Source organism: Mustela nivalis (genome assembly GCF_964662115.1).
Source record: "Mustela nivalis genome assembly, chromosome: 10".
Lineage (NCBI taxonomy): Eukaryota > Metazoa > Chordata > Mammalia > Carnivora > Mustelidae > Mustela > Mustela nivalis.
The window spans coordinates 108,058,228-108,083,178 of record NC_139029.1 but is presented as its reverse complement, the minus strand read 5'-3'; the positions used below and the strand labels follow the sequence as shown (position 1 = coordinate 108,083,178).

Genomic DNA, 24,951 nt, shown 5'->3' with positions numbered 1-24,951 from the left:
AATATTTCTAATCCTATTTAGGCATGTGCTTTAAAAGGTTTTAACAAACTTCCCCAAGATTTAAATCTTGAACAAAGTCTTGACTAATTAGGCTTGCTTGTTTGGCATGTTACATTCTGGTTTTGGCTGTTGAAGTGTTATGTGTCAATGTGTCTCAGGATAACTGAGTTTCCTTGTCTATAGTATCATAGTAAACTCTCATGTAAGATCATTAACAATGTCCATTTTGGAGTTTTTTTGTCATTTAAAATTGTTCTAATTATCTTGTAAAATGAGTTTTATCTTCAATGAGATTCATATAAAGGACTTTCAGGACAAATATAGGTATTCAATATATTGAAAATCCTAAAACTGAAATGGGTAAGATTTTTCCAGAACTAACTAAAGCTGTATTCAAACTGAACCAGAATTAGTAACACAGGACTAAATGAACTAAAAGATTATAGTGTTCGGGCACCTGGGTAGCTCAATGGGTTAAACCTCTGCCTTTGTCCCAGGCTCTGTTCTCAGGGTCCTGGGATGGAGCCCCCATTGGGCTCTCTATTCAGTGGGGAGCCTGCTTCCTCCTCTCTCTCTCCACCTGCCTCTCTGCCTATTTGTGATCTCTCTCTGTTAAATAAATAAAATCTTTAAAAAAAAAAAAAGATTATAGTTTGTCTCTTATTTTAAACATTGCAGTTTCTCTAATGTTTGTTCTTCTAGACTAAGGAAACTTTTTAAGATATCTGTGACTTATGGAAATGTAACAATATTCATTTGTAAACAAATCAAAGCACTCAACTTTTGTCTCCATCTAAACCCTCCGAAACTCAAAAGGTCTCAGTAAGTATTCTGTCTTCCCTGGCAATCAATCATTTGCATAAGTTCAATAGTATCTGTTCTCCTTGTTGTTACAAGGACACTATTGGAAATATTTTATTTTACCAAGGCTTTGACTGGAATGTCATATTTGAGAAAGACATGCATAGATTCAGATATGACCAGACAGCTTAAAGGAACTAAAGTTGACTTTATAAAACCTGGAGCCATAAAGCCCCCTTGGAACTGTTGGCCTGATACTTTGCTTACAGTGTTCCCAGCAACCTCACCAGGTGAGTAAAGAATGTCACTTCCTGGCAGGTGCAGAACCTCAGAATACTTTGGGAACCTCAGGAAAAGGAATTTGCTGACATCAACACGTATTGCAGGCATGTTATGATGGCAAGTACTTGACTAGGCTTCTGGCCTGGAGAGGCTACTAAAAGTTTACCTAGAGATTCCTTATAAGAAGTTCTAGCAAAGCAGATTGTAAAAGATCTATATGATCACTCACTGTTCTTGCTGAGCTTATGTAAATAATTAGGCCAAGTCTGCTAAAACAGGACTTGTTTTTCAAATAAATTAGTCCTGATTTGGCCATCTCTGGAAATGAGGGAAAAATTTTAGAGAGAAAAATTATGCTTTCAAAACACACCTTTGTGGATGTTAAATTCTAGATTTGATTCTCTTTAAATGTTTTTTGTTTACCTAAGCTAGACAACTTAAGGTAAACTTCAGACAGGTTGCACAATAGCTTATTTAGATGATCTTCTTGCTTTTTATTCTGTGGGGATAATAACAGGACTCCAAGGCACATGATTAAACAACTGGAAAATGGGATTTATTCCCCAACAATTGTATAACTTAACTATCACCTTAACTGATGACAATAGCTTTCATAAAAAGAACAAGAAAAGCTGGGTATGCCATAGTGCTCACTCATGCTTTGCAACTGCTAAAGTCTTAAAAATGAATATTAATACTGACTTAAAATAGCTTTCCTACTCCTACATGTCCATGGAGCAATTTGGAAAAAACGGGGATTATTATCAAGCTATAACTCCACAATCAAATACAGCTCTAAAATTATTACTCTTCTTAAGGCTGTACACCTATCTAAGGAGATAGCTGTAATTCACTTCAAAGGACATCAAAGAATATTATTGTGGAAAATCTGAGGTGACTGAGGATCCTTTCTATAGCTTGTCCCAGCGAGCGTCTATAGGAGCCGGGATCCCCAGGCAGCGGCAGGCTCTGGGTGAGGGCCGCTGGTTCTGGTTCTGTCTGTCTGGTTGAGGAGCTCTGGGTATAGCCCACCAGGGTGAAGCTGGATGTAGCCATGCTCCCCAGGGCTGGAGAGGATGTGGGGACACCCCTTCCCTCCTCTGGTAGATTGCCAGGGGGTTCAAGTCCCTCTAGGTGGTCACCTCTGGTTCTGAACCGTTGGGCCTGTAGTTGTCTTTGTTTTGTCTTTTCGTTGTCTGTTCTGTTGTTTATTCTGTTTGCAGGGGACGGAGAAATTTCCCACCAGCAGCAGGTTCTGGATAAGACCCGCTGGGCCTGTGGTTGTCTTTGTCTTGTCTTTTTGTTGCCTGCTGTGCTGTTTGTTGTATTTGAAGGAATGGGGCAAGCAGAGAGTAAGGGGACTCTGACTTTCATCTCTTTGTTCCGCCTAATAGATGTGGGGCTTCTCCCTCACTCATTTTGTGTGTTAAGGGCTATAACTAGATCTGACTGGGGTTAGTCTAACTCAAGACAGAGACTTTAAGGAATATTTCCAAGCAGCTGCTGAAACAAACTTTGTTTCAGGGACATTACTTGCCTTCTCTGGCTGGACAGGGACTACCTAGCCCCTCCCCCTTGTTGGTGGGAAAGCATGGCATCTGCTTCTCTCTTGGAGCTGATGAGCCTTAGAACTGGAACCCTTTCTCTGCCTTCTGGTGTCACTTTGTCCTGTTCTTCACTGTCGGGAAACAAGAACAACACCCCCTGGACCTAACACCCCCACTCTGATCTTCCCACCCAGGTCTCAGGTAAACATTCAAAACGGAGTGGGTCCAGGTGGAACGTAAATCAGTATTAAACTAAATTAAGTCTATTGGGTTACTTAGGATAAACATGTCTTTTGAGTTAACAGTAGTAAATGTAACTTCAGAATTTTTACTTCAGATCAAATAAGCTCATGTTATTTGTTAAAATCTGTGTTAAATCTATTAACAAAGAGATGATTAAACTGATAGTTAATTGTCTGTTTTGGGTCCATGGTCAAAGGAGAGAGACTGATACAAAGTGAAGGTCAAGCAAAGCTTTATTTTGCGCCAAGTATCGAGAATCAAACTGACCAGCCAGGGCTGTCTCTTGCAAAAAGGCGACCCCTTTCAGCCTCACAGACTTTTATAGAGCAAAGGCCGGCCACACACAAGTGACCAACTGAATTGCAATTTACCCTATAGTAGCTATTTGAACTCAGCCTCACAGACTTTTATAGAACAAAGGCCAGCCACACACAAGTGACCAACTGAATTGCAATTTACCCTATAGTAGCTATTTGAACTAGCTTATCACTCTGTCGGAATTGGCACCCCAAAAGGCAGGGTCCACATTCTTGTGTGGTTAGGGAGGTGGTTTCCTGATCCAATGTCTCCACCTAGCTTCACTCATCCTTGTATTCTCAGCTCTGTTACCTCCCCCTGACCTGACACATCCTGGTATATGGGCTCTTATCAGGGGCTGGTCAGTCATATTTTACTGGTTTCCCAGACTTGTTTCTAAGTAAGTTCCTCAGGGGGGAAGGGTCAGTCTAAGTTTACTGCATAAATAACAAAATGGTTCGCTCTAGCTAAGCAGGCCCTTACAATCTCTCTCAAAGTTTTTTTTTTTTTTTTAAGATTTATTTATTTATTTGATAGACAGAGATCACAAGTAGGCAGAGATGCAGACAGAGAGAGAGGAGGAAGCAGGCTCCCCGCTGAGCAGAGAACCCGATGCAATCCCAGGACCCTGAGACCATGACCCAAGCCGAAGGCAGAGGCTTAACCCACTGAGCCACCCAGGTGCCCCTCTCTCAAAGTTTTAATGGGTAATTGTTAAAGTAGCTTTCAAAGTCTTCGGTAACCTGAAACTTTAAACCATATGGGATAAAATGCTAGAGCGCTGGTTGCTGGAACTAGGTTTGTGCTTTTGAAATATGTTGGTAAACATCTTTTGTGCTTAACTGAATTCTGTTTTAACAGTTCACAATTGGTTTATATTTAATCTTCAGTAGAGGTTAAGGTATTTCTAAGAGTACAAAAGTCTGCTAAGTGTAATTAAGACTGATGAAAATAAGGGAAACAGCTCTGTATGTAAGAGTAGGAAATATGTAAAAGAGAAAAAGACCAGATGCCTGATCCTGTTTGAATAAAAAAGAAAGAAAAACAGGCCAGCGGCCACTGTCTGAGCTAGATCCATTCCTAAAGAATGGAAGAGGAGACGGGGGAGGGGGGGAGGGGCGGGGGGTGTGGGTGTCCAACCTGTTTGAATCTGAAGAGTGCCAGACCGTGTGAATGTGTCTGTATGCTCCACAGCTTCGGCTACAGAGTCTGAGTGGGCTGCACCCTGAGTCTCATGGAGCATCATATAGCATAACAGTCATCTACTCCATGGAATAGCCTGGTCCGGGGTTTATAAGGACAGACATTAGCTAAGACACTCCTAAGTTCCCGCGAGGGGCACGAGCAGGACAACATCTGAAAGATCCCCTTCCTGTGTCTGTGACATCATTCACGATGGGAGAGAAACCCAGAAAACACATATCTTAAGACTGCATGCTCAAAAATAAAAAAAAAAATAAAAAGAGAGAGAGGAAAGACTGGTATAAAAAAGCTGGTTTTCTCTCTGTTTAAAAGGACAAAGTTTTCTTAGGTTAATTGAAATGTAAATGGTTTTCTCTTTGCCTGCCCAGAGTTGTAAATGAGATCTCTTTGGCTCATAAGATTTTTTTCTTGATATGTTAAGTTACCCAGGGAGTACTGCTAAACCAGTGATAGACCTTGGGTTACATTTGGGTAAATGCTGTAATTATTCTAGAGGTTCTATACATTTCCTAACATTTTAATGTTTTGATAAGGGTCATCACTTGATATTTAACTATATCTGTTCTGAGTTTTGTTTTGTTTTGTTTTTATTTGTAATTGTTTTAGATGAATTTCGCCCTAAAGGAAATTCATATGGGAGACTTTCAGGATAAATACAGGTCTTTGATATGTTAAAATCTTGGAAACTGAAATGAATAAGAATTTACAGAAGTAAGGGCTACATTCAGACTATACCAGAATTAGTAACATGGGACTAGGAACTGAAAGGTTGTAATGTTGTGTCTCTTAATGTTTTAAACATTACTGGTTCTGTAATGTTTGCTCCTCTAGACTAGGGAAACGTTTTTCTTAAGTTACCTGTAACTTATAGAGATGTAAAGGTATTCATTTGTAAATGAATCAACTCATTCAACTTTTCTCTCTATCTGAACCCTCTGAAACCAAAAGGGCTCAATAAGTATTCTTTCTTCCTTGGTCATCAGTCATTTGCATAAGTTCAATAAGATTCTGTTCTCCTTGTAACTGGACACCATTGGAAACTGGTTATTTTACCAAGGCTTTGACTGGAATGTCATATTTGAAAAGACTCAGATATGACCAGACAGCTTAAAGGAACTAAGGTTGACTTTATAAAACCTGGAGCCGTAAATCCCTTTGGAACTGTTGGTTTCCAAACAGGGCTTTGGATACCTTCCTTACAGAGTTCCCAGCAGCCTCACCAGGTGAGTAAAAAATGTCACTCCTTGGTAGGAGGAGGAGCCTCAGGATACATTGTGTACCTAAGGGAGAGGAATTTACCCAAGGTGACAGGTATTGCAGGCATGTCTGATGGCAACTACATGGCTTGGCTTCTGACCTGGAGAGGCTAAAGTTCAACCTAGAGATTCCTTATAAGAAGTTCCAGCAAAGCAGATTCTAAAAGATCTATATGATTACTTGTTCTTGCTGAGCTTATTTAAATAACTAGGCCAAGTTTGTTAAAACTGGACTTTTTTTTCAAATGAATTAGTTCTGACTTGGATATCTCTGGAAATGGTTATTTTAGAGAGAAAAATATGTTTTAATAACATGCCTTTATGGGTGTTATATTCTAGATTAGATTGTTATTAAATGTTGTTTACCTAAGCTAGACAGCTTAAGGTAAACTTCAGAGAAGTTGCACGATAACTCGTGTAGACAATCTTGCCTTTGCCAGTCAGTCAGCCCCAGATATAAGGAAGAAACTTCAGAAAATTGAAGGATTTGAAAAGGCGAATCTGACTGAGTTAGTGGGAATAATGGAAATAGCCACTGAGGACTAAGTGTCATGCTTGCAAGGGTGACTGAAAGAGTTTTGACTCAGACTCTGACTCTGAGGCCTTGGCAAAGGCCAATAACCTATCTTAGCAAGAAACTAGATCCAGTAGCGTCCAGGTTCCCCCCTTGCCCCCGCATAATTGCTGCCACAGCCTTCCTGGTCAAGGATGCAAGTATATTTACAGAAGTGGACTAAATTAGGCTATAAAGGAGAGTGAGCTAAGACTAGGAAGAATATTAGTAAGCCAAATACATCAGGGCACTCATCTGGGGACACGCAAGCTTAAGGAGCTTATGGGCAAGCAGTTCCAGGTTTCTAAATTAGGGCATATCGCTCAAGATATGGTTGATAGATGTACTCAGGGTCAGGTGGTAAATGCGGGAAGAACTAATATTGGAAGAGGGAAAAGAGATAGATGTTTGGGTTACCTCTTGTGATTGGGTCAGATAAAAGCCCTGTATTTGTGAATTCAGTCTCACAGGTATTGGCCAAAGCCGTAGGCACTAATTGGAAACTACATTGTGCCTACTGGCCCCAGAGCTCAGGGAAAATAAAAAGAATGAATCAGACTCTTGAAGAGACCTTGACAAAGTTAATTCTGGAGACTGGCAGTGGGTGGGTAGATCTCCTTCCCTTCGCCTTCCTCAGGGTGTGATGTACACCCTACTTAAATAAGATGACCCCATTTGAAATAATGTTTGGGAGACCACCACCCCTCTGCCCTCGATTACAAGAGGTTGTTATATCAGAAATGACTGATCAGTCTGTACTCTAGTCACTGCAGGCATTACAATCCATCTTAAAAAGAGCCCATGCAGGTATCCGGACTGCCCACACTAGGACAGAGGTGGAGATGAAGCCACATTCCTACCAACTGGGAGATTTGGTTTGGATATGCCATCACCAAGTGGGAAACCTGGAGCCCCACTGGAAGGGACCATTTACTGTCATCCTGACCACCCCCATGGCAATAAAAGTAGAAGGCATCAGGGCCTGGATTCACATGGGTCAGGTCAAAGGAGCTGAGAATGAGAACGCCCCCCAGAGGTGGATGCCACTGCCAATGGACCCCACCGATCATGGACTGAAACTGAGACTCAAAAAAACAAGGAGTTCATTAAACTCATTGTTGCCCCTATTGTTAAGATATAGATGGGAGGTATAAGCAAGTGCAAAATAACAAAGGGGGGAGCTTAACATAATGCTTCTGGGTAAGTCACATGAGTCATTAAAACAGTCTAACAGCCATTAAAAGGGGGTATAGAACTGGCTGAAGGGTCAAATATTTGACTAATCTCCAAAGAAAAGGGGGGAGTGTAAGGACTTATTTTATATTTTTATTTTAGCCAGAGGCTTCCACTGAGGTTAAACAATAACTTTGTTGTTTAACCCTTAAACTGTCCCTGCTCCCCTTCCCCCAGGAAAACTACTTTAAAACAAGTCCCAGAAACCAGTCTCAGGTAACAAAGCACAGATACAAGGATGGGTCAGGCCGGGTGGAGACATCTAATCAGTTGGGGGTTGCATACTGTCTCCCTTGCTACCAGGGAGTATGGGCCCCGCTCTTTGGGAGCATTTTGGGCGCCAATCTTAACCAAGGTGAAATTGTAATTCAATTGGTCACCTAGCAACACTGTGCAGTTTTCTCTGTGTGTTACAATTTCATTGGCCACCTGTGTGTGGCCAGGCCCAACCGCATGGCCTTTGCCCTTAAAAGCCAGTCTGTAAAGGAGAGTGGGGTCACCCTCTCTCTGTAAGAGGTGTGGCCCTGGCCAGCCAGTTTGATTGTTGATGCTTGGCATGAAATAAAGCTCTGCTTGACCTTCGCTTTCTATCAGTCTTGCTCCTTTAATCATGGACCCATTACTTGGGCATAACAATTGCCTTGTAATTACTTCACATTTCAATGTGTAAATTATCATTTATAAGCATAACATCCTTGTCTGGCTCGATACTATATAATGAGGGAACAGAGGGCAAGCTGAGGACAAAGCAGAAAATGACATTCCACAAATCCCCCACCCCCGCCACCCCAGATGGGATCTTTATGACATTTCTCATGCACTCCTGGTTGCCTTAAAGCTAAGGAAAAACAAATAGTTAAACTTATAGAGATCACAATCCTACAGGACCTGAGTCTCCCTCAGTTTACAAATGTCTTAAGAAATCTATAAGAACAAAGCATTCCTGGGGCACCTGGGTGGCTCAGTGGGTTAAGCCTCTGCCTTCGGCTCAGGTCATGGTCCCAGGGTCCTGGGATCGAGCCCCACGTCTGGCTCTCTGCTCAGCAGGGAGCCTGTTTCCTCCTCTCTCTCTCTGCCTGCCTCTCTGCTAACTTGTGATCTCTCTCTGTCAAGTAAATAAATAAAAATCTTTATTAAAAAAAAAAAGAACAAAGCATTCCTATCATCAATAACCTAGCTTCCAGAAGGAAACATAGATACAATCAAATGTCCTTATAATCTGTAGCCTACTGACAGATATTTGAAGTGGGCAGAGTGTGATATTCCTCCAGGAAATTCCCAACTATCTTCATGTTACTTCCTCAGAGAGGGAAAAACCTTGACTTGACAAATGGCAAAGCTTCTTGCATTCTGTGAGGCTTAACATATAAAAAATCCTTTTGAAACCTCCAATTTGCCTTACTTTCCCCAACCCCATAGTATATAATCAGCCACTTCACAACTCAGGTGCAGCAGCTCTTTCTGCCCATGGCTCCTGTCCCTATGCTTTAATGAACTACTACGTTGCACAAAAGACATTTTTTTTTACCTTTTTTTCCTTTTCTTTTTAATTTATTTTTTATTTATTTTCAGCATAACAGTATTCATTATTTTTTCACCACACCCAGTGCTCCTTGCAATCCGTGCCCTCTATAATACCCACCACCTGGTACCCCAACCTCCTAGCCCTCCGCCACTTCAAATGCCTCAGATTGTTTTTCAGAGTCCATAGTCTCTCATGGTTCACCTCCCCTTACAATTTCCCCCAACTCCCTTCTCCTCTCTAACTCGCCATGTCCTCCATGCTATTTGTTATGCTCCACAAATAAATGAAACCATATGACAATTGACTCTCTCTGCTAGACTTATTTCACTCAGCATAATCTCTTCCAGTCCCATCCATGTTGCTAGAAAAGTTGGGTATTCATCCTTTCTGATGGAGGCATAATAATCCATAACACAAAAGACATCTTAAGAATTCTTTCTTGGTCATCAGCTCTGGACTCTGCCCCACCAAACTTCACCTATATTCCAAAAACACATTATCACAGTTTTGCTAGCATAACATAGTAGCTGATGAAGACCTATATTCTTTTAAAATTTTCTCTGCAACTTATTATAATTTTCACATTATTTCCTCCTTTTGTAAGTCTCTGATAAAACCATCTGGGTCTAGAATTTTTTATATAAAAATGTTTTCACTACTAATTCAATATATTTAGTTTAGTAGTTCATGATGTGGGAAACAAAGAAAAGAAATAACTAGATTTCTTTACTGGCTACAGTCCATTGATAAGTCCTTCCTCTAAGGACTCAATCGTCTGGATGTTAATACTTGGCTGAGAGCAAAAGGCAATCCTAGACTAAACCCAATCCATCTAGTTCCCATAAGTCAGTCTACTTTAACATATATAAATTCCTTTGGAAACTTCCTTTATCTCTAAGCCCCTCAAGATATATTGGTAGTCACACCCAAGCATGTGGCCCACAGACATGTATCTGAAGAGTTCCATGAGTAAGGTGGGGGTTTTTTGCGTTTTGTTTTTGATGCAGAATGGTGGTTTATTAAAGCACAGGGACAGAACCAGTTGACAGAAAGAGATGCTTGCACCAGGGTCTTGAGGACTGGCAGATTATATACTGGGGAGTTGGAGGAAGTAAAAAAAAGGGAGGTTTCAAAAGAAGTTTCATATGCTAAAGAGGACCAAGGGACTTGCCATTGTCAAGTTAAGGTTGTTTCCCCCCCTGGCAAGGTATTAACATTAATAGTGTGGAGATTCCTATGTCCCATCCAGGAGTTGAGGAGTGGGGGGAGGTTGCAGATGGTCAGTTTATGCTTTGTCTTCAGCTAGCCTTCTGCTCCCTCATCATTCCCTCCCTGAACAATTTCAACCCTTAAATCTTTAAGATTGTTGAAGGTGGAAGGTCTCAGCTTCTGTAAGTTCTTCCTGCTGAAAAGGGGAGGAGAGATGCCCCCACTTATGGGTCAGTATTAGTCAGTTGGGGGACATATAAGGGAGTTACAAAAGGGGGAGGCAGTTGAATACAAAACAGACATATATGACCTTCCTTGAGTCGAAAAGATCATCTGTCCTTTCTACTATCATCATTGTAGGGATGGAGTTGATGAAGTTTTAGAATATAGGTGAGGTTCAGTGGGGTGGAGTGTGGAGCGCATGATCAAGAAAGAATTCTTGAGACCTCTTTGGTGCAAAATTGTGGTTTATTAAAGCATGGGGACAGGACCCATGGGAAGAAAGAGCTGCTACCCCAGAGTTGTGAGGGGTGGCAGGTTAGGTACCCTGTGGTTGGGGGAGGTAAAGAAAAGGGAGGTTTCAATAGAACTTTCATATGTTAAAGAGGACAGACAAGATACTGGGGTTGGGGGAGGTAAGGAAAAGGGAGGTTTCAATAGAACTTTCATATGCTAAAGAGGACAGACAAGATACTGGATACCAGAGGCCTTCCCATAGTTGAGGTAGGGTTTTTTATTTGTTTGTTTGTTTCCTTTTTCCCCCTTTTTGGCAAGCTATTAACATGAAGGTAGTTGGGAGATTCCTAAAGAATATCACATATGTCTCACCCAGGAGTGGGGGTGGGGGAAGGTTGTAGGGTGTCATCTTTTGCTTTGTCCTCAGCCAGCCTTCTGTTCCCTCAAAAGAGTCTGCAGCACTAAGTGAGGAGATACTGAAAAAGACCATACATTAAGATAAGTATTGCTGTAAGAATAGAGGTCCAGTAAAGAGATCCTTAATAGTTAGTTGACCATAATTTTCCTCCAGTAGAGAAGTTTAAAGCAATCACTAAAGGAAAGAGAGATCACTTAAAGCACTAATTTGAGTATTTATGTTGGTTAGACAGTATAGTATAAGTATAAGTAATAAATGACCTTTTCCCAACAATTGCTAGCCCCCTCAAGGTCCTAGAAACCTTGCTTCTAAAATTCCTTAGAGACTTACACTATCCCTAACCCCCTCTTGAAATTTGAAAGTATATAATGGGCCACCCCTCATGACCCCAGGACAGCTCTTTCTGCCCACAGGTTCTGCCCACAGGTCCTGTCCCCTGTTTTAAGAAAATGATCTTTTTGCACCAAAGACCTCTCAAGAATTCTTTTTCACCATTGGCTTCAAATCCTAATGTTTTCCTACATCAGTTCAGATTTCTTATTTCTTCTTGAACCCACTTTCACAAGTTACGTTTTTAAGAAAACTGTGCATTTCATATAAATTTTCCAATATATTGGCATAGAGTTATTCTTAAAATCCTCCTATTATAATTTCTGCTCCTATGCTATGTGTCCCTCTTTTATTCCTGATGACTTTTAATCTAATCAGAGACATATACCAATTTTATTAGCGTTTCAAAGAACACATTTCGTTTTCCGATTCTACTATATGTGTGTTTTCTACCTTCTAGTTCTTTAGTGTATATTTTGCTTTACTTTTCTAAAATTTTGAGATGCAGGCTTAACATTTTGTGGCACTTTCCATTTTTTTTTTCCCAATTAACACACTTAAGAATATTCATTTTCTTTACTTTTCATAAAGATGCCACTACCATGAATAGAGCTCAATTGTTTTCTGCACCTAATACTCACCAACAACTCCCGTGATTGATGTTCTTTCCTTGAAGTTCCTTTTTCAAGAGGAGAAAGCCCCGTTTTTAGTATAGTAAGTTAAAAGTGTTCAAAGAGTAAGGTAACATTTGAAAGTCACAGCCACAACTCACTAGTATTAGATCCACTAGAGTGGATTTAGGGAGGTGAGCCAAGACATGTACATCATAAGTCTGAAGTCTGCAATGGAAGGGAGTTTTGACTGACCTTATTACTGAAATTTTGTTATCTTCCAATCTATGATCTAAGAAATCCAAAGGGATGCATATCATATTTGTGACATGATAAATTACTTATTTTGTTCTTTTCTCCATTCCACTCTCCAAATTACCCACTAAATATAAGATTCAGAGAGTAAAATAGGGGACTCCTCTGTCTAGGTTTTTCTGTATTATATACACATATGCTAAACCATGTAAAGTAAATAGGTGTTCAATAAATATAAATTAAAGCTTCATGGGACCTATTTTCTTTCCCCAGTTTTAATGACCTCTCCTCAGTCAGTGGTGATGACTGAGCCTTAGGCTGTAAAAGAACTCAGATGATCTGCTGAAGCATTTTTGGCCCCAACCAAATATCAGGACTTCCTCCTGGAATGCAATTATCCTAGGGCAGGAGGGACAGGATGATAAAGAGGAAGTATGGGAGGGCTTGCTTGGAATGTGCCCCATTGGCTTCCAGCAGAGCTCCAGACAGAGCAGAAACATTGAATCACCCAAGCTCCCCCTAGTTGTAGCAGGTCCTTAGTCTAACCTGTGAGGAAATTTTATGTAAAGTCAGTATTGGTATTGGTTGCTCAGAAACATGGCAATGGTCCTCACCAGATTGAGGATAGGTCCTTAAATGACATGTCCTTTATTTCTGTATGTGCCACATATTTCAGAGAATAAAAGCATCAATTTCACTGGTCTTATATCACACTTAAAGCATACTTCCTTGGTTTTTGTTGACTATTTTAGAAAATTTGATTTTACAATCCAAAATATGATCATCTGTTAACCAATCAGGATTGCTGAATCAGTTAAGCCAGTTTTGACTCCATCTAGGAGGCTATGCTGTGAGGACAGCCACTCAAAGAAGGCTGCTAGCTAAGACCTCCAAGCAAGAATCACTTAATATAATTCAAAAAAAGTTCCAAAATGTGGGAAGAAAGAAAGAAAGAAAATACAAGAGAAAGTAAAGAAGGAAGCAAAAGTTCATAAAAAAACTCAATGCAGATCTAACTTCCTATCAGTAGAAACTTCAGAAATAGAGAAAAGGGTAGAGGCTAAAGAAATCAATAAATAATTCAATGTAATTATCCTGATCTAAAAGACAGAAGAATTGCAACCAATTGCCACCAAATCTAACACAAAAAATAAATAAATAATTAAATAAAAATAAATTAAAAAAAAAGACTCATTCAATGAGAAATTTTCAAACAGTTATAAACAGTGTCAAAAACTCTGAGGAATTTTTAACTAAAAATTTCCAATGTTGGATACTTAAAGATAGTAAAACAGATGCCTTCAAAAATTTGAGGCAAAATGGACTTCCACCCAAATTCAAATGTTGGGGTAGAATAGAGACATTCTTAGATATGAAAAGACTCAAAATTTTATGTCTCAGAGGGCCCATCTTTAAAAATTCATAGATGAACCAGAAAGAAGAAAATACAAGAAAACAAGTTTACTTTTTCAACCCAGGAAAAAGTAAAAACAAATATTCCAGGTTGACAGTTGTCCAGGACACCCAGCAAGCAGTCCCTCTGGATTCATCCAGGAACAGGTAACTTCAGTAAAGAAGTGTCCAAGAAAAAATAAAAGCTAACCAAAAGATTTATTCCACCTTTAAGATTAACACCACTTCCCAATTTAGGGAAGCAATATAAGATAATATAAGAGAGTTGTCTTTCTCTGCTTGACTTATTTCGCTAAGCATGATACCCTCTAGTTCCATCCATGTTGTCGCAAATGGTATGTGCTTTGATGAGTGCTGTGAAGTGTGTAAACCTGGCGGTTCACAGACCTGTACCCCTGGGGATAAAAATATATGTTTATAAAAAATAAAAAATTAAAAAAATAATAAAAAATAAATAAAAAATAAATAAAAAATAAAAAATTTTTAAAAAAGATAATATAAGAGAAAAAGAAAATGAGAGAAAAAAATGATGTAGGAAAAGAAATATAATTATAATATACTACACAGTCTTTTAGTAAACAATATTTAGAAGATGTAATGATGAATATACTGATCCTTAACTTTAGAATGAATCTATAGTCTAAATATGGTTCTAGAATAGAATATATATTTTTAAATCCTGATTACTGAATTTGTCAGCTTTAACTGAGTAATGTTGAAGTACCAGGATTCTGAAGAAATAAGTAGGTAAGTAAGTAAATAAGTAAATAAATAAATAAATAATATTCTCAGTGACTTACAAATAAGAAAGGTTGAGTTCTTATTCACATTAAGTGGACTGCCATTCTTTTGCAATTCTTCTGCAGGTTGTCTCTATTCCAGAATCTAGTCAAAGGATCACATGCTGTTCCCATGGTGGAACAGAAAACACAATTTCCAAATCCCTTTGATTTGAAGTTGGCTTTGTGGCTGGATTTGGAACATCATGGGTGTGATGTCTGTCAGCACTAGGCTTGGGCCTCAAGAGGCCTTGCACGCTTATGCACTCTTAGAGCACTACTGCAATGGAAACATGTATAAGTTAAGCTGTGGGTTAATGAAAAACCATGTAGAGAAGGGCCAATTCACCTCATGGAGGCCATCCAGGACCAGACAGCCCCAAGCCGACCTACCAGCTGGCCAAAAATCCATAAGGGTCCTGGTTGAGCTAAGCTATTCTGGCCAGTCTGGTGCAAGAGAACTGCCCAGCCAACTCTTAAACTTATGAGCAAAAATAAATGCTTATGAATAAATGCTACCATGCCATATATATGGAAATATAGAGATATAGATATAGACATAGATATAGATATAGATATATAGGTACATGATGATTGACAGATGATAGATGATAGATAGATAGATAGATAGATAGATAGATATAAATATATCTATCTCCGAATTTTCAGGATTTTTTCCCCTTGCTTTATTTTAGGTATTCCCACACAATGAAATTAAGCAGGAAAAAAAAAAAAAAAACCTGAAAATTAAAAAGGAAGAAAACAAAACTTTAAATAGAAGTATAGGGACTGAGGACAGGCAACCCAAAATGCACCACAACGACATGCTGATTATTTTGAACTGGAGCTCCTTGGGAAACAGCCTGTGCGGTGACACTCAGATCCTCCTCTAACCCCCCCTAAAGCAGGAAACCTGTCTCCCACGTGAAATGTACCCTCCCTGTCCTGAGAAGTAAGATATCTTTCTCCAGGGATTGTGTCCCCACCACAACCCCATTACCCCATGACTGACCTCCTGAACTCAGGAAACTCCTAAAAGTTTCTGCCTAACTTTCAATCTTACCTTTTAGAAACTAACAAATTAAGAAACAGAAAAGAAATATTTGAGGATGCCTCCTGCACAGATGAATCAAAAAGTGCTGTAAGTGCCTGACAGTCATCTCAGCCTTATAATGTTACTATCCCACTCTGAATATACATCCCAAACCCTAAAAAGAAAAGCTGGTTTCGGAGCGCCTGGGTGGCTCAGTGGGTTAAAGCCTCTGCCTTCGACTTGGGTCCTGGAGTCCTGGGATCGAGCCCCGCATCAGGCTCTCTGTTCAGCAGGGAGCCTGCTTCCTCCTCTCTCTCTGCCTGCCTCTCTGCCTAATTGTGATCTCTGTCTATCAAATAATAAATAAATAAAATATTAAAAGAAAGAAAGAAAGAAAGAAAGAAAGAAAGAAAGAAAGAAAGAAAGAAAGAAAGAAAGAAAAGCTGGTTTACCCTGGTCCCCCTGTTCTGAGAGTCAGGACTTTGGAAATTATTTCCTATTTGTACTGTTGGAGGGTTGCAGGGTGCTTGTCTCACAGAGCACATGTGGTTAGCAAGCAAACCTCAGAGTTGGCTGTTCTTGATATCTGTTTCCCTTCTGTTACATTCTGGAAAAGTCTGCCACAAACAACTTCAAAGTTCCAGCAGCATCCATGGAGCCTCTCAGTCTAGGTCAGTAATCAGCTATGGTAAGAGTATTGGCCTTGTATAAAGCCCTGCTTATTTTATTTGACTCAGAAAATTTGTACTTTGGCATCTCCTCAAGAATTGGGATGTACAGAATAGTATTCATAGGTGGTGAATGTAAGATTGTGTCCAGGAAAAACCCTCCCAAACATTCTAAAATGAACTGGATGTATGTTTTCATAGAAAATATGTTCCCATGTGATAATGGCATGATTTTATTAACAGTCAGAGGCTGTCACAATAGGTAATATCTGGCTCATTACTAGCATTACAAATTTCTTAAAAATTGTCCTTGACATGCACTCTCTAAATCTCCGTTTCTTTAAATTACTCTATATATGGCAATTGTTATCAATGATCTGGAGTCCATTTGGCTCTCTAAAGTGCTCTACATTTTTAAAACTTCACAATAATATGTTGCTAACATTTTATTTTAGAAAGAATAGGAGTTCCCCCTCAGAATCAGATCACCCAAAGAAGTACTGCTCAGCTTTTACATGGCTAGGCAATCTAGGGAGAATATCTGCCTTGAAAATTTTCCAATCCAAAATCCAGTCTGCCGTGCTTTACAGAGTGAGATCCTTTGGGTTCAGTTAAAACACAAATCAGGAGCTGTTGGTTTTGCCTACAGGTGCCTTAGACACACACCTCCTGGCATGGACAGGAAATCTCCTAGGTGTGAAAGTAAACTCGTTTTCTTCATTTTTATAAAAGAGAAAACTACCTCTGTCAGAGGTTCACTGTATAGCAATTAATTTAAACTCAACCTCCTTCAAAAATATAGATTTCCAGAGAGTACAATTTCAAACTGACTGATAGTTGTCTGATTTCTAGTCTCTGTCCAAGTTGTGTAAGAGAAGTCATATCAAGAGAAGTTTGTCTAAGCCAGGATATGGCAATCAATTTGTTCTCCTAAGTATTTAAAATATCCCTGATTTAAATTATACCACAAGAAACCTGAATACTGAAGTGGTATTAACTCTGCAGATAACCTTCTTCACTATGTTGTTTTTCATGTTCTGTTATGTTTGGTTTTGGTTTGGTTTCAATGGCAGTCAGTATAAGGAGTGAGCTGTTGTTGAGTGTGCTATCATGACTCTTGTTAATGCTCATGAAAATTCAACACAACTTCTTTTCCATGTAAATCTAAGTAATTATACTTTTCTGTTTGGGATTTACTGCCAGGAAATTAAGAGGCCATATAAAGCCTGAGTAAAACAGTTTTTAGGCCTTACCTTTATAAAACATTTGTCTTCTTTTTGTCCAGATGCTAATTCACAGTTTTTATTTTACTACATCACTGCATCTCCTTTATATTCTGTGAATGGCAGGTTGTATAATAGTTAATATACTCATTCTGGGCTCTTTCCCTCCAATTCATCCTCCTAGCTGCCACACATCAAATTACATTGTTATTCTCAGAAATTCTCCATGACATTCCAACACATAAATAATTAAAATGTAATTTCTGACTCCTGTGTCTGACATTCAGGACTTGGATTTGTTGCCTTTCCAGTTCAACCTGTAATTATTCCTTTGGCTACACAAACTCACTGCCAATGCCTTTGCCTGTGCATGCTCCTTTCTCTAGAAAGTCCAGCCCCTGCTTCTAGCTTTCTCCTGTTCCAAGGCACAGTTTGATACTTGATGCATGAAGCCTTACTGAATACTAAAATGGGAATTAATTTCTTCCATATTCCCACACAATTCTGCATCTATATTTTGTCATTTATAACAGTCTGATTTTGATTACTGTAATTTTTATAAAAACATAATCATAATAGTTAATTGGCAGTATAATTATTAATTAGTATTTTTAAATACTTAGTATCTGCTAGGTTGTGGTGGGGGAGCACAAAGTCTCCCCATATAGGCCACCTGATCAGGTGGAAGCCACTGGCACAGGAAGTGAAAGAAATCACTCAAAGCAGAACAAAGGAGATAAATATTTATTGAATACAGTGCAAGGAAGCTGCAGGCAGGACAGGGAGGAGAGACTGTCTGCCATGAAGTGGGGATGGGGCAGCTGTAGTTAAAGGGGGAAGCTGAGAGGATATGGGAATGTATGGAATTTTCCTTATTTATGGATATTTTGAAGTGAGTCACCTAATGGGCCTATTCGTGTTCAGCCAGGGGGTTAGGGGTCCCTGTGGGCCCTTTTACCTTACTTAGGTTTCCGTTGTTCAAGTAGGTTGCCTAAAAGCAGACTCTAAATGAGGGTCTGTACTGCATGCTTTTACTATATATTACCTCACCTAAAATTCTTCCATTTCAAAGAGGTTTAAAAGAATTACATAGGAGTATAAATGAGACTATGCAATGGCATTGGTATGTTCTTAGAACCAAGGAGGAGAAAAAAATATACTAAAAGCTCAAAGAAAAGGAAAATCCAAATAAAAAGTGAAGGAAGTTAGAACCTAGGAATCAAGGTGCAGATTTTAATAATAGAGAATTCCTAGTTAATGTGCAATTTGAATCAGGAGGGCTTATGTTGTGGGAGCACTCCATTTGGGTGCCAGTCCCTATAGGCATGGTAACAATATTCTCTCTTTCTCTCTGTGTCTCTATCTCTCTCTCTATATATATATCCTTTTATATCCCTGTGTGTGTATTTAATACTTAAAATATTTATAAAATTTGGCCTTATAGTTTATATTAAAGTATGTAATTAAGTTATTTAAAGTTGTTAAATGGACCAAGCATTGTTCCAAACTTTCTTGGAATAAAGTATTAAAATTTTTAGAATTTTAATTAAATCAATATTAGTAGTTATTTAAACTTAAAGCTCATAAAAAACAATATATTACTTTCTAACTTACAAAGTACATTGGATATTAATTCTGTAAACCAACATAGTCCTTAAGTTATCTTCGTGATACATAAAAGACAACTTTTAGGACATCAAAGCAACCTATGCCAATAAAAAGGAGCAGAGAACCATAGTACTGTGTGATGAAAAGAGAAGGCAGGAAAGATGGACCAATTTCTAGAAATCAACTCCAGAGACAAGCAGGCAATAGGACATGAGAGAGGGAAGAGGGAAGAAGGAGAAAGACATAAAGATAGAAATGCACTGATAGATCAAGAGAAAAGTGGTGTCATACTATGGCTTCAGCAGAAAATTGCTTTTAACTTTTTATTGTTGTTGTTTTTGCTTTTAACTCTTAAGAATTAACGAGCATATGGAGATTCGTCCCAGGACAGGACCCAACACACACACCTGTCAGTCCCTACATGCACTCTCCTTCCACTCAGGGGCCCTGCCTCCCACAATCCATTTATAAAACTGGCTGCCCATCACCCACTGAGAGACATCTCTGCCTGTGGTGATTCAGCACCAGATTCCACAAGCCCATCTGAACTATCACTGGCTGGTCAGGGACTCAGAGGCAGCCAGTGGGTGGAGAGGAATGGAGTGTTGTGGAAAACTGGTGCAGAAATGTTAAAAGGCTTAGGATATCCAGGACCCACAATCAGCTCAGTGTACCCCTCTGAGCCTTGCCTGTCACACCAGCTAGGAGGACTGACCCTTTTCCTTTCAAGGAAGAGGACCCTCTTGGGCAAGTCTACTCTGTTATGGGTTACTTGGTCGCACCTGTCTTTAACACTACCAGCATGACTGAAGTGTCGAAACTCTCCTATTTGCATTTTAACCTGAATTTCCCTAGGCAATTAGTTTCCCAGATAAACACCTGCTAGTACATGGATCAGCACCTATTAGCACCTAAAGGTGGATCTTTAGGTGCTCCTCCATCTTCCTTCTGGACCCCTGGGACTATCTGAAATACAGGTGTATCCTATCACACATAAACAAACAATAAATTCCAGAGAGTAAATAACAACTGTAGCAACCACTGAGTTGACAGATTGCATGTAAGCCTTGAAAATTCCTGAACTGCTGGAGCCTTTAGAATGTATTCACCTTCTCATGATAACTGCTGTGTCCATTCCTCAGGCTGTTATTAGAGAAAGTGGGGTTCACCAACCTTTGTAATCATACCACACATCTGTTTAGTGCCCCAAACTGCACATGCTAACTTTCATCCTGCCTGGCACTCCCACCCCACCAAGCCTGCCACCACTCCAGACACCTCTTCAGCAGGTAACTGCTCACTTTTTCTACTGGTGAGGCTCAAGCATCATGCACTGAAATGTTAAAAATCAGTGAGAAGTATTTTATATTGATTTCTGATTATATTGACCTCTCAATTTCTCTGCTACCAAAAAGTAGGAGTCCCATCTCCCTGTCCCATAAATTGAAATATTTCTTTCTTCTCACATTTTATGGCTGTAAAGGTGCAATTTTCCAACCAGGCAACCACAGCAAGGTAAACACTTTACCCAGTATAATAGTACTTGTCAGCAATACTAAAGACCACCATTCCTCTCTCTAGATCTGCCCTGTCCTCCTTCGCCTCCAGCTCTATACTCCAATGATCAATATCTATGTCTGTCCCTTGCCTGTGTGCCATGGCCTCAGGTAACAGACAAGACTCTAACATCCTCCTGAATCCTAAAGGGATTGACAGCCAACCAATGCTCTATGAGAGAAGACTGAGAATTGGTTCATACTCTCACTTTACTTCCCACTTTCCAGAGTCTAACAAGAGTCCCACAAAATCATAACTTTAGAAACCATGGTCTACTTCTCCAGATGGCCTCATTAAGCTTTTTGTAGTAGTCCTGTTTATCTATCAAATCCACATAACTCTTTTGTATTATCATCTACCACAATACATGGCCTGGACTCATGGTGTTTACCTTTGTTGTAGCATTAGAACTTGATAAATTCAAATCTGCTACCAGTTTCCTACCACCTGCCAGTCCCCACACGTGCTTTCCTCCCACTCAAAGGTCCTGCCTCCTGCAGCCATTCATTATACCTCACCATGGCTACCCAGCACTCACTGAGGGCCTGGAGGCACTATGGGAAACTGCCCCCAAATCCCATTGCTCTCAGATTGCCCCGCCAGAAAACCTTTCCAGTTATCTGGGGAACTGGAAATTTCTTTTTTTTTAATATAATTTTTTATTTTTTATATAAACATATATTTTTATCCCCAGGGGTACAGGTCTGTGAATCACCAGGTTTACACACTTCACAGCACTCACCAAAACACATACCCTCCCCAATGTCCATAATACCACCCCCTTCTCCCAAACCCCCTCCCCCCAGCAACCCTCAGTTTGTTTTGTGAGATTAAGAGTCACTTATGGTTTGTCTCCCTCCCAATCCCATCTTCTTTCATTTATTCTTCTCGTACCCACTTAAGCCCCCATGTTGTATCACCACTTCCTCATATCAGGGAGATCATATGATAGTTGTCTTTCTCCGCTTGACTTATTTCGCTAAGCATGATACGCTCTAGTTCCATCCATGTTGTTGCAAATGGCAAGATTTCATTTCTTTTGATGGCTGCATAGTATTCCATTGTGTATATATACCACATCTTTTTGATCCATTCATCTGTTGATGGACATCTAGGTTCTTTCCATAGTTTGGCTATTGTGGACATTGCTGCTATAAACATTCGAGTACACGTGCCCCTTTGGATCACTACGTTTGTATCTTTAGGGTAAATACCCAAGAGTGCAATTGCTGGGTCATAGGGCAGTTCTATTTTCAACATTTTGAGGAACCTCCATGCTGTTTTCCAGAGAGGTTGCACCAGCTTGCATTCCTACCAACAGTGTAGGAGGGTTCCCCTTTCTCCGCATCCTCGCCAGCATCTGTCATTTTCTGACTTGTTGATTTTAGCCATTCTGACTGGTGTGAGGTGATATCGCATTGTGGTTTTGATTTGTATTTCCCTGATGCCGAGTGATATGGAGCACTTTTTCATGTGTCTGTTGGCCATCTGGATGTCCTCTTTGCAGAAATGTCTGTTCATGTCCTCTGCCCATTTCTTGATTGAATTATTTGTTCTTTGGGTGTTGAGTTTGCTAAGTTCTTTATAGATTCTGGACACTAGTCCTTTATCTGATATGTCGTTTGCAAATATCTTCTCCCATTCTGTCAGTTGTCTTTTGATTTTGTTAACTGTTTCCTTTGCTGTGCAAAAGCTTTTGATCTTGATGAAATCCCAATAGTTTATTTTTTCCCTTGCTTCCCCTGCCTTTTGCGTTGTTCCTAGGAAGATGTTGCTGCGGCTGAGGTCGAAGAGGTTGCTGCCTGTGTTCTCCTCAAGGATTTTGATGGATTCCTTTCTCACATTGAGGTCCTTCATCCATTTTGAGTCTATTTTTGTGTGTGGTGTAAGGAAATGGTCCAATTTCATTTTTCTGCATGTGGCTGTCCAATTTTCCCAGCACCATTTATTGAAGAGGCTGTCTTTTTTCCATTGGACATTCTTTCCTGCTTTGTCGAAGATTAGTTGACCGTAGAGTTGAGGGTCTATTTCTGGGCTCTCTATTCTGGAACTGGAAATTTCTATCCAAATTAGTTAAACGAGTCCTTTCAAGACATGGAGTGAGACACTCATGAAATAGGAAACTGGGAAAAACCCCTTTGTTTTCTTTACATTGGGTTGAGCTTGGGGTTAAAGTTGCAAGATTGAGGCCCTCCTAATACCACATGGGGCCTCTGAGGCAAGAAGCAGCTTGGTGAGACAGGTGAGTAAAGACCTTTGAAATGAGAAGCATTCCCTTGGGACTTGGGATAGTTCCAGCAAGGCTGGAAGAAGATGGATTGATTGGGCATAGTGGAGTTCCCTTTGAGGTGAGGTTTTAAAGCACTAGACTGGCTAGATTATAGATAGGTGGACATCATGTTAATCCTAGCTGACTTTGGAACTCTTTACATTGAAACTTAAGTATGAGAGATCATCTAAGTTTATTAATCATTTCCCACCAATTATTTTTCTACATATTTGTAAAAAATTATATATTTAAAAATACATATATTACTCAATTTTCAATTTTTTATGAAATTTCACTGACTACCAACCATTTGCCTGTTCTTGTGGTTGGTGATGAAAATAAATGAACAAAGTCTGTCCCTGGGGACTTCAATGGCTAATATTGGGGAAATATAAGCTAATAGAAAACTGCAGCAAGTTAACTATAATTAAGGAAAGGGGATTTATTAAATATTCTCTTTTCCTTTCAACCATTGCTTTTACAAGACCATTTTCAAAAGGAGATGTGTAGGAAAAAACAGTCAGGTACTACCTCTCATTTGCCTGTAGTTTAGAGTTCTGTGACTGCTCTAAGTTTCAGTTTCTTGTTATGAATAAAAGGGATCCAAAAACAACCAGAGATTCTAGGCTGAGAGAGAACAGAGGTGAAGCATATGAAATATCAGCGATTCTGGGACAGTGTGGAGCCTTTCCTGGAATATTGGTGCCAGTCTACTGGTTGCAGTTTCAAGAAATTGGACCTTATCATCTGGCAGGCAGGTTTTAACTTTGCGATACAGGCATACCTCCTTTTATCGTGATTTGCTTTATTGGGCATTGTAGATAGTGAGGTTTGTTTTTGTTTTGTTTTGGTTTGGTTTGGTTTGTTTTTTTACAAATTGAAGGTTTCTTACAACCCTGGGTCAAGCAAGCATCAAAAGGCTGTGTTCACTTCATGTCTTTCTGTCAGATTTTGATAATTTTTTCAATATTTCAAACTTTTGTCATTATTATTATGTTTTTCATTGTGACCTGTGATCAGCGATCATGAATCCCTGAAAGCTCAGATAATGGTTAGCATTTTTAGCAATAAAGGATTTTTAAATTAAATTATTTACACTTTTTTAGACATAATGCTACTGTACACTAAATAGACCACAGTATAGTGTCAACATAACTCTCATATGCACGAGAAAACCAAAAATCCATTTGACTCACTATATTGTAATATTCACTTTCTTGAAGTGGACTGGAACCAAACCTGCAATATACCTGAGGTGTGACTTTCAGGGTTGCTGTAGTTCTCCTGGAGAATTTGGGCCATAAGATTTCATGGCTGAAATAACTAGGGATTCTCACCTGTAGAAAAAGGAACTTTACTTCAAAATTGGGGAGCTCTATCTGAACATTTTTGTCTGTTGTATCTTACAGGTTCACTTAGATCCAAGAAAGACATCCTGTCAGTAGCAACAACAAAGTAATGCCCTCTTCTGGTCTTTTCCCCTGATACCTGAGCCTTGTTTACCCAGGGACCCCAAGCTTGCCCTACCCCCTTGCAGCCAGACAGAGCATGCCTGAGTCAGAAGAAATACCCACTATAGCAGAAGCAATGTCCTCAGAAGTAATTACAGTGCAAACAAAATCACAGTTCATCACTTTTCTTGGGAGGATCTCCCATAGAAAATAAAGGTAACATCCTTTCAGGATCTTCCCTGAAAGCCAAACACAGCTGCTTCTATCTTGTCATCTGCTGTAGCCAAGACAGAGTCAGCTCTTCTAGCTGCTTGATCCAATACATACATCCAAGGACATCCAAGAAGCACAGACGTTTACTTTACTTCTCTAGGTGTCTTCCTATTTGATAAAAGTGCCTAGACATCTGGACAGCTCAATATAAGGCTGTACGTATTAGGTCCTTCACCCACCTTTATAGAGGACTAAATCCTTAAATACATCGTCATTTTGTATTGCTACAGTGACTACTAAAACATTTTTCCCCTGATTAAGAAACCTGCAAGAAATGATAGAGACTTTTTTTTTTCAATTAGCGCATTCTCATTTAAATAAAATTACTTTATAAGTTTAAGCTTGTCTCACTCCCAATTCCACCCCCTTTTCACGTTCGGGGTTTCAAACCTCTCTATTATGACCATCAACCATTTAGTTAGGAACTACCACATTCCGGGAATAACAGCGATAAAATA

At 39.5% G+C, this 24,951-nt stretch overlaps 1 long non-coding RNA gene across 1 annotated transcript in view; it reads left to right on the top strand.

Moving 5' to 3' along the window:
- Positions 1-895: 895 nt before the first annotated feature.
- The window catches only part of LOC309842017, a 273,345-nt gene continuing 249,289 nt past the window's right edge, over positions 896-24,951 (top strand). The window contains exon 1 of the long non-coding RNA XR_014299449.1: positions 896-1,003. This is a non-coding gene — a long non-coding RNA (uncharacterized lncRNA). The remainder of the gene's footprint in view (positions 1,004-24,951) is intronic.